Source organism: Phoenix dactylifera, unplaced genomic scaffold, assembly GCF_009389715.1.
Source record: "Phoenix dactylifera cultivar Barhee BC4 unplaced genomic scaffold, palm_55x_up_171113_PBpolish2nd_filt_p 001151F, whole genome shotgun sequence".
NCBI lineage: Eukaryota > Viridiplantae > Streptophyta > Magnoliopsida > Arecales > Arecaceae > Phoenix > Phoenix dactylifera.
In genome coordinates, this window is record NW_024068490.1 from 70665 (window position 1) to 81950 (window position 11286).

Consider the following 11286-nt stretch of genomic DNA (forward strand, 5'->3'; position numbering starts at 1 on the left):
AGCCAAATCAACAATCATGACCCACTTCAAACCCAAAGTAACTCCCAACCAATTCTTTACCTGCCTTCATATAAAATTTATAAATTTAAAAATTAAAAAAAAAATTCTTTTAAAAAAAATTCTATTATTGTTACTTTTCTTATCTTCTTTTTCTCCCTTACTAATTTTTATTTATATTATTTGATCAGGAATCGAGGAAAAAATCTGGGATGATCAAAAGGAGAACTGCCGGAAAAGAAATGTTGTAGAGGTTTGCAAAAAAAAAAAAAATTAAATTGCTGGGAAAATTCTCTTTGGTAACCTCTAAACTTTTCTTATTTAAATTAATTATTGGTTTGAAATTTTGTGGTGATTGTTTGATTTTAATTATAGCAAAATTGTGAATGCATGCTTGATACACATACACAAATCAATTTGCACATAGTAAGGGCAATCACCCCAACAAGATAAGAGCCGGATTTCATCACCGGACTCTTGCCCAACTTAGGTGAACTCAATCTCACATAGTGTCATCTTTAATTAAAATCAATTAGACGTTGGCTCCTAGGGACATTCGAGCTCAATAGGACGAAGATCACCGAAAGTTGCACCAATTTCGCTCTGTGGCTTAGTTGATGTCTAGGCAAGCTTTGTCCCTATAAGGGAGACAGTTCATCTGTTCGAGGCAAGTGGGTTTTAAGTGGGACCTTTGCGAACGCATCGTGACCCCTCCACTTACCTGGGAGCTTACCTGGTCAACTCGGTTCATTAGACCGGATTGGAGGCTTAGGTGACCTCTTCAAACCAGTTAGGAGCTGTCTAGTGATTTTAGGACAAAGACTAGGATTGATATGCTTTTCTCTTTTATTGCATGCTTGATTGATCAAGTACTAGTGTATGCACGGTAGTCGTTCTAGAGTACAAAATCTATTACCTTTTGACCCTGAAATAGAACGAACCCTTAGGAACATTCGAGCTAAGATCAAAACATTAGGATCATCCCCACCTCTTAAGATGGCTGAAGAACAACCCAAACTCTTGAGGGAATACTTTACTCCCACTATTTATACTTCCCCATCTTGCATTCGATTACCTGAGGTAGCAGCTGTACAATATGAAATAAAGTCTAGTGTGATCCAAATGCTCCCATCTTTTTATGGGCTCACCAATGAAGACCCATATAAACACCTAGATGAATTCCTTGAGATTTGCACCACTGTCAAGATTCAAAATTTCACTGATGATGCTTTAAAACTTAGATTATTCCCCTTCTCCCTTAAAGATAGAGCCAAACAATGGCTGAATTCTTTAGAAGCTAACTCAATTCGTTCTTGGGATCAAATGCAACAAGAATTCCTTAAAAAATACTTTCCCATAGGAAGAACGAACCAGTTTAGACGTGCCATTACAAGCTTCTCCCAAACCGAGGGAGAAGAATTTTATGAAACTTGGGAGAGATTTAGGGACCTAATCCGTAAATGCCCTCATCATCAAATACCTAAGTGGCAGCTAGTGCAATGTTTCTATGACGGTTTGACGGAACGAAACCGTCAGATGATCGATGCTGCATGCGGGGGGACTTTCATGCTTCGAAATGAGCATGAAGCATGGCAACTATTTGAAAATCTTAATGAAAACTCCCTCCACCATGCTTCATGTTCTCGTCAAGCATCCCCGAATTTTCAAAGAAAAGGGGCCATTTGTGAAATAAGTCATTCTATGGACCTGTCTAGCAAGGTAGATGCATTGTCCCATAAGATTGACCAACTAATGATAGGAGGACAGGTCGTTAGTTCTTCCCAAGCACAAGTGTGTGCTATCTGTTCTAGCCCATCGCATCCTATTCATGAGTGCCCCTCAGCACCCCAATATCCCGAACTCGTGCAAGAACACATCAATGCTGCCCAAACACAGCCCAGACCGGGTAATGATCCATTTTCCAATACATATAATCCGGGATGGCGGAATCATCCAAATTTTTCTTGGAGGCAGCAAGCTTCTAATACCTCCCAACCCTTCCCCCAAAATTTTCAAAACCCTCAGAATTTTCATCTCTACCGTCCCTCAACTCAATTTCAGCATCCTCCTCCTCCAACCCAAAGAAATACAGCCTTTGAGGAGAAGGTGTTGACTGCCCTTCAAGGTTTGGAGGCAAATACACAACTATTGCACTCTCACACACAATCAATTGCTAAGCTAGAATCCCAAATGGGTCAACTAGCCAATGCATTAAATAAACGAGAGGAAGGTAAGCTTCCAAGTCAACCAATGAGTAATCCTAGGGGACAATATGTGGCTCAAGAAACCCGACTAAATCATGAGCAAGCCAATGCTTTGACTACCCTAAGGAGTGGACGTATAATAGATAATAAGGTTGGGGAGGGTAACAATAAGGAAGATGAAGAAGAGGAGAGGAATGTTTCACATGAAAACCCAAAACCTTCTTCAGCTAGTCCACCATCTGTCACAACCCATACTCCAAAGGCTCCATTTCCTGAAGCACTTAATGCACCCACTCCCTTTGGCAAGAAGGGAACTTCACTAGAAGAGATGATGGAGGTGTTCAAACAAGTTAAAATCAACCTTCCACTTCTTGATGCCATCAAACAAGTTCCCTCCTATGCCAAATTTCTCAAAGACCTTTGCACCCAAAAGCGAAAATCTAGGACACATGTGCCTAAAAAGGTCTTACTTACTGAACAGGTAAGTTCCATTCTCCAATACAACACCCCTCCAAAATTCAAAGATCCTGGCGCTCCCACTATTTCCTGTGTCATAGGAGATAACTCCATTGACCGAGCGCTCTTAGATCTAGGGGCAAGTGTGAATCTTCTACCCTATTCAGTCTATGAGAAATTTGGGTTAGGTGAATTAAAACCTACCTCGGTGTCCTTACAATTGGCTGATCGATCTGTGAAGATACCACGGGGGATGATTGAAGATGTTCTTGTCAAGGTAGACAAGTTCTATTTTCCAGTAGATTTTATCGTCCTTGACATGGAACATGTGCCCAACCTAAAAAAACAAATCCCTGTGATTCTTGGTCGTCCCTTTTTAGCAACAGCCAATGCATGTATCAACTGTAGAACCGGGGCAATGGATATATCATTTGGGAACATGAAAATTAAATTGAATGTTTTTCATGCCGCTGACCAACATGTGAGGGAAGACGAGTGTTGCCTAATTGACGAAATGGATGATCTTGTAGAGGAAGCCCTTCCCTATATCTTAGCAGATGACCCCTTAGAGGCATGTCTGGCCCATTTTGACATTGACAACTTTGATATAGACAAGGCCATAGAAGAAGTTAACATCTTACTTGACAATCAATCTCCAGTGAGTTCCCTTCCTTGGAAGAGCCGACCTGAACCTCTTCCTCCCATTGCTAGCGCGCCACTTTGTCCTTCCATTGATTCACCACCTAAACTTGAGTTAAAGCCACTTCCAACAAATCTTAAGTATGCCTTTCTAGGACCAGAAGATAGCCTCCCTGTAATTATCGCAGCCAACTTATCTACTGAACAGGAGGGTAAACTTTTGAGGGTGCTAGAAGAAAATAAACATGCCATAGGATGGTCTGTGGCCGATTTGAAAGGGGTTGACCCCTCTGTTTGCATGCATCGAATTCATCTCGAAGATGATGCAAAACCTACCCGAGAAATGCAAAGAAGACTCAATCCTAACATGAAGGAGGTAGTCAAGAAAGAAGTGGTGAAGTTATTAGATGCCGGAATCATTTATCCAATTTCTGATAGTAAGTGGGTGAGTCCGACACAAGTGGTACCCAAGAAATCAGGTATTACTGTGATTGAGAATACGAAAGGAGAATTAATACAAACACGCACAACCACGGGTTGGCGCGTGTGCATTGACTATAGAAAACTTAATTCAATGACTAGGAAGGACCATTTCCCTCTACCTTTCATAGATCAAATTTTGGAACGGTTGGCTGGTCAAGGTTTCTACTGCTTCTTAGATGGTTATTCTGGATACAACCAAGTACCTGTCTACCCGGACGATCAAGAGAAGACCACCTTTACCTGCCCATTTGGGACATTTGCATATAGGAGGATGCCTTTTGGACTATGTAATGCACCCGCAACTTTTCAACGATGCATGATGGCCATCTTTTCAGATATGGTGGAAAACTTTCTAGAAGTATTCATTGATGATTTCTCAGTTTTTGGCCTATCTTTTGATGATTGTCTGAACAATTTGACCTTAGTTTTGAAAAGATGTAAGGAGACCAACCTAGTACTAAGTTGGGAAAAGAGCCATTTTATGGTTCAAGAAGGCATAGTTTTAGGACACGTCGTGTCCAAGAGGGGCATTGAAGTAGATAAAGCCAAAGTCGATCTTATTTCCAATCTTCCTCCACCAAAAACTGTGAAACAAATCCGATCATTCCTTGGCCATGCTGGTTTCTACCGTCGCTTTATTCAGGATTTCAGTAAGATTTCCAAACCCTTGTGCAATCTTCTTGCCAAGGACACTCCCTTTGTCTTTGATAAAACATGCGAGGAGGCATTTGAAAATCTTCGCTCGAAATTGACCACTGCACCTATCATACGGCCCCCTAATTGGACCCTTCCATTTGAACTAATGTGTGATGCATCCGACTATGCTATTGGGGCAGTCTTAGGGCAACGGCTAGATAAAGTACCTCATGTCATTTACTATGCTAGTAAAGCACTCTCAGATGCACAATTAAACTACACCACCACTGAGAAAGAATTGCTAGCGGTAGTATTCGCACTAGACAAGTTTCGATCTTACTTATTAGGATCCAAGGTTACCGTATTCACTGATCATGCTGCCCTTCGACACCTTCTTGCAAAGAAGGATACCAAACCCCGTCTGATTCGATGGATTCTTTTACTACAAGAATTTGACCTAGAAATTCGTGATAAGAAAGGAACTGCAAATGTCGTAGCGGACCACTTATCTAGGATTCTTCTTGAGCCCTCTTGTAAAAATACCTCACCCTTGCACGATTCTTTCCCAGATGAACAATTATTTGAGGTACAAAGAATAAAAACGCCATGGTTTGCAAACATAGTGAATTACCTTGCCATAGGACGAATTCCTGATGATTGGTCAACTCAAGATAAGAACCGATTCTTTTCACAAGTAAAGTTCTATTATTGGGATGATCCTGATTTATTCAAGTATTGTCCCGATCAAGTCATCCGTCGATGTGTCCCTGAATGTGAATTTCAAAGTATTCTTTCATTCTGCCATTCACAAGCTTGTGGGGGACATTTTGGGGGTAGAAAAACTGCAGCAAAAGTTTTACAAAGTGGATTTTATTGGCCCACACTTTTCAAAGATGCCCATAACTTTTGCCAAACTTGTGAACGGTGCCAACGGATGGGTACCATCTCTCGTAGAGATATGATGCCTCTCAATCCTATTTTAATTGTAGAAATCTTTGATGTCTGGGGTATTGACTTCATGGGCCCTTTCCCACCATCCTTTGGTTTCGAATATATTCTGGTAGGGGTTGATTATGTTTCAAAATGGGTAGAAGCTGTCGCCACTAAAACTAATGACCACAAGGTTGTGATTAAATTTTTACATGAAAACATCTTTTGTCGTTTTGGTACACCCCGGGCCATTATCAGTGATGGGGGATCTCATTTTTGCAACCGATCTTTCGAGGCTTTGGTTCGCAAATATAACATCACCCACAAAGTTGCTACCCCATACCATCCCCAAACGAGTGGACAAGTCGAGGTGTCCAATAGAGAGTTAAAACACATCTTAGAGAAAACGGTACGTCCCGATAGGAAAGATTGGTCTCAAAGGATAAATGATGCACTCTGGGCTTACCGTACCGCCTACAAAACTCCTATTGGCATGTCCCCCTACCGATTAGTTTTTGGTAAAGCTTGTCACTTACCGGTAGAACTTGAACATAGAGCTTTCTGGGCTATAAAAAAATTTAACTTAGACATGGCAGTAGCTGGTCCTCACCGAAAACTCCAACTAAGTGAACTTGAAGAATTGCGTAATGAGGCTTATGAAAATGCTAAAATTTATAAAGCAAGGACTAAGGCTTTTCATGATAAAAATATTAACCGTAAGTCCTTCGAACCTGGTCAAAAGGTTTGGCTGTTCAATTCCAAGTTGCGACTCTTCCCGGGTAAACTTCGCTCTAGGTGGGATGGACCATTCGTAGTGAAAAAGGTTTCTCCTTATGGTGCAGTAGAGATCCAACACCTCAATGGTGGACATGTTTTAAAAGTCAATGGTCAAAGGTTAAAACCTTATGTAGACTGTGTTGCCGACGGGCAATTGATCGAATCCCTTAATTTAACGAACCCTGTTTATCAAAATAATTAAGGACCCACTGTGTCTGGCTGAAGACAATAAACTTAGCGCTTGTTGGGAGGCAACCCAATTCTCTTAGATTATTTCTTAACATTGAGGACAATGTTAGGTTTAGGTTTGGGGGTATTCATCTTGATTTTCATCAAAAAAAAAAGTTTTAAAAAAAAATATAATAAAAAAAAAATCATCTTTAAAAAAAAATTTTTAAAATAATTTTTTTTTAAAAAATGTGTTTATAAAATAATAATAAAAAAATTATTAAAAAAAAAGTTTTGTTGAAAAAAAAAAAAACCTAATTTATATACATTTATGCGAGAATGATAAACACACAAGGTATATAAAATCTAAAAGCCCAATGACTAGTGGGAAGTAATACAAATTTAAGTTCTTTTTATTAAGTCTCTCTTAGGGAGTTGTAAGCTAATTAATACTTTGGAATTTCACTACACACTGGCCGACCCTTCTAAGGTCTAGGCTCGACATTATGTTGATAGTATAGTAGCAACCTTGGACCCTGATGAATCATACTTATCTAATCCAATAAAAAAAATAAAAAAAAAAAAATTCAATAAAAATGGATTTAGTCAGGAACATCGAAAAGGGCTACCTATTGTCAAAGGTCAAGTGGGCTTGTGATGAGGACTCCGAGCATAAGTCCGTAGGGGAGTCTTGATGCCCGACACCTTATGCCAACTGGTGTGAGAGTTGTCGACTGATTGCTCGTTACACGGAGAAATCACCACAAGAGTAAAAGTGCACAATTTATATATCTTTCTTAAAAAAAAAAAAAAGAAAAAAAAGGGAAAAAAAAGCTGTATTGACCGAAAAGACAATAGTGTGAAAGCCGTCGTTGTAAAAATTCGAGTAAACTGGAATATTACAGATAAAGCCCGTGAGGTACTAAAGTAAACATCCACAACTCTCGAAATCCTACAGATAAGATGATTTTGAATCAGTGAGTAGGTTCCTTCGACCAATCCTTGGAAACTACTGGTATTAGCAATATTTTGGAGATCTGAGCTCTTAGCTTGGGTACGGTCCAGATTTCACTGAGCACTCCAGTATAAATAAGTCTTACAACTCCCTAACGGAAACTTAATGACTTCAACTTGAATTGCATCTTGACCTAGGATTTGGGCTGATTTAGTAAATAAAACCGTGTGTGCTTTGAAATTTTCATCATTTATGTATCTTAAATTAGATTTTAATAAAAAAAGAGAAAGAGTTTTAGAAATTCTTTACTAGTATGCATTTGGAATTCGATTTTCACTTCATAGATCAATCGATCTAAAAAAAAAAAAAAAAAAATTAAGAATAACAATAATAATAAATGATTTACTGAAGTTTGTGGGTATCTTCACTGAAAATCCTCACGAGACTACAACTCGTCCACTAGGGTAACCTAGGGGTTTAAAGCCTTGTTACATATGGTAAATGTAACCGCGATGCCTGCGAAAGTGAGTTAGAATTCTTCTTTTCTAGTTTTATTTTGCTCGAGGACTAGCAAAACATAGGTTTGGGGGTGTGATAAGTGCTTAATAATTTATAATTTAGTTACCTTTCCATAGCACTTATCAATATTTTTAAACTGATAAATACATATTTTACCATGAAATTGAACAAACATTGAAGTAAGTTTAAAATATGGTAATTATTCTCTTAAACTAGATTCTGAACTTGTCTCTCCCTTTGTTGCAATCTTTCATGAAAATTACAAAAAAATATATAAGGAGATTGTGTTGACCCGACTAAGGTTATAACTAAATGGGCTTTGGTCCTGATTTGATTGAAAGTTATAATTGTATAGGAAAATATTTGATTAACTCTTTTATTAAGTCACGGTCTGATCTGGTTGAGTCCAATCTGAAGCAGTTTAGTAAGAATTAAATGACATTGGGCTCGAGAACGAGTTCAAGCCAAATCAACAATCATGACCCACTTCAAACCCAAAGTAACTCCCAACCAATTCTTTACCTGCCTTCATATAAAATTTATAAATTTAAAAAACAAAAAAAAAAGAAAATAATAAATATAATAAAATAAATAAAAATAATTTCGGGGAATTCACTGTTCATATGAACAGTGTCCCGTGAAAACACTGTTCATATGAACAGTGTTACAAAAAAAAAATAATAATGTAAACAAGAAGCCACTGTTCATCTTCTCCCCCGCAGTGCATCCGGGCCGTTCCCCTTCTTCCCATCGATTCCGCCTCGTCCTCCGCCTGTGACGCAGCCCGCAGCCGAGACCCAGCTCCGCCATCAAGCCGCGTCGAGGCATCTCCCCGTTGATCCCGCGGCCACCCACCATTCGGAGCGATCCTCCCAGCAGCCGGAAGTCACCCATCCGTGATCAAGGCAACGCAGCCATCTTCCTTCCTGCCTCTGCAACCACGGATCCATGTTCTCCACTCTTCCGGATCTCCAGCTCCTTTCAACGTCCCCGTGATCCCAGCGATCCTGCTTCCAAGTTTAAGCACCAGTCCAAGTTCCCAGCGTCCGTCTGCAGTGGTCCTCCAGCACCATTTCTTCCGCCGGTGATGCATCCCACGCTTCAAGCCTCCGCGTCTGCAAGCACTGTGACCCAAGGACCCAGCACCTCTTCCGTGATTTCCTCCCGTCGATCAAGCTCCCATTTCTTCTGCCCGTTTCAAATGCAGCTGGTGATCCCACGGATTGACGCCCTCCTTCCGTTTCCAAATCCCAGCCCCCAAGCAATCGGATCCCCAGCAATCACGCATCCTCTCCCTCTCGATGCTTCAACGATTGATCTATAAAAGGGAGAGAGGGAAGAAACAGAGGGAGGAGGCTCGGTGGAGAAGAAAGAAACAGGGGGGCTCTGTTTCGGTGAAGAAGAAGAAGAAAGCCGAGAGAAAGAAATAAAAAAAAGAAGAGAGAGGGGAGGAAAGAGAAGAGTCTTGGATATTTTGGGAATTATGGGAGGTGATCAACTTCATTTGAGGATGGGAGGTCGTCCGGAAGCCATGCTCGGCTAAACATCTAGTCTAGGGCTGGATGAAGCCCTAGCAATGTATCAGGGCATTGTAGTTCTTATTTTTATTATTATTTTGGAGCTTGTTTAAATTCTTATTTTCAATGAAATATTCCTTTATGATATTTAAACTTTGAGCATGCTAGTTACTAATCATGTTTGCTAAAGTAGTCTAAGATGATCCATGCCTAGGAAGATGAAGTGTGCTGCATCCTAGATTAGCATACTTAGGTAGACACTTCATGCTATACCGAAGATGGATCTTCCTAACACTCTTTATGTTTTTATTTTAAAAGGCTTATAGCCAAAATTGCATGCCTTCCAAAAGATAAAAATTAAGAACACAATCCTTGATGCAATGCTATGTGGTGGATTCCAAACCCTAGATCTATTTACTTTGATTAAATTTCAATTCGTACTCATAGATTAATTTAGTTGAATCAAGTTAGCAAATCCTTCTTTTTGATTTATTTTTAAAAGAAAAATAACTTGTCTCCAATCCCTGTGGACCGACACCCGTAATCACTATCCTACAGGATACGTGCTATTGCGTGGTTTATTTTCAAAATTGAAATAACCGATCATCAACCAAATATGCAAAAACTATTTTCGAAGTATTATATCTGGGCATAAAAAAATATTCCAATGACGAAAAAATTTTCTCGTGAACGAAACGAGTCCTTTATGATGTGAATATCTTCAAAACCAATAGCATGATTGATGCAGTCTTGAAAGAGGGTATAGTTGTTGGAGGGGATAAACTCACCCATTTCATAATAGATAATAAGATGAGAAATCACTTCCAATCTATACCATTCTTAGGTGAAGTTCTAGAGTTGTGTTAAACATCTTAAAGTAACACTTGAACTTTGTAACTTCTTATTGATGACCATGTCTAGACGAGATGGGCATATTATAGTATATGGCAATCTATATATACTAGCAGTCGCACATCTAATGCATGTTAAAAAATATAAAGTAATAAACAATGAGCTCAAGATATTAGGGGATTAAAGAGATAAAATGCATAGATCGGCGATGTGTAAACAACATATTTAGAGGTTTTCATTTTACAATAGAGTCTAATTATTTTGGATATTTAGAAAAAAAATCATGTAGATGAGAGATAAAAGTGCAGAAATAATAGATGTGCACATGGTATAGCCAACTTAGTGGCATTAATGCAGCCCTAATTTTTGGCTTAGTAAATATCAGTTTTTGTCACAATATTTTTAGCTGCATGATTTTTCTCAAGATCTAAAATTTTTCTGATTTTATTAATCTCTGACCTTGACTAAGATCAAGTTAGATTTGAATCTAAAAATGATGAGATATGATTTGATCAAGATCGACCCATTATACATAGTATAATTGTTGAGTGAGTAGTATGTTCATTGTAGTATAATCTGATTTTTTGTTAGGCTAAATTTATATTTTATGATTGTTATCAGGACCTCTAAATCACCGATTACAATAAGGTCCCATGATTGTTTACACTAGATTTTTCATGTTTAATTTGTTGCATGTAATTCATTACAAATAAATTATCCGATACAACCCAGTTAGGTCTATGATGACTAGTTTACCTTGAAATCTATCACCAAATTAGAGATGATGATATTGGCTACTTCAAAATCTCGGTTATTGGTTGGATTAGTTTTGTACTGAAAAAATTAATCCAAACACTTTTCCTTAATTGTATTTTGGATTGGATAATTATTTGGATTGAAATTAAGAATTGATCTAGAGTAGTTACAATGCATCTTCGCTTTACTGAAAAATTGATGAGCATTATCACTTATTTCCATCAGTATTTAATTATTTTATATTTGAATTTAAGCATTGGAATTTATTTTCAATTCAAGTATATGCTAAAATAGTTAATAGACTCTATAGTTTTCACTTATATCATAGGATGGTGCAAGTACGATACTTTTATGATCGCATTACGGGAGTAGGTTTTTCACTGGATTGGTGAGACTT

The 11286-nt window shown here is 38.5% G+C and overlaps 1 non-coding gene across 1 annotated transcript; it reads right to left on the reverse strand.

Annotated features, from left to right (window-relative positions):
• Window positions 1-1369: 1369 nt before the first annotated feature.
• On the reverse strand, window positions 1370-1475 carry LOC120108051. Its single transcript, XR_005509572.1, has one exon. It is a non-coding gene; the product is annotated as a small nucleolar RNA R71 (small nucleolar RNA).
• Window positions 1476-11286: the final 9811 nt, after the last annotated feature.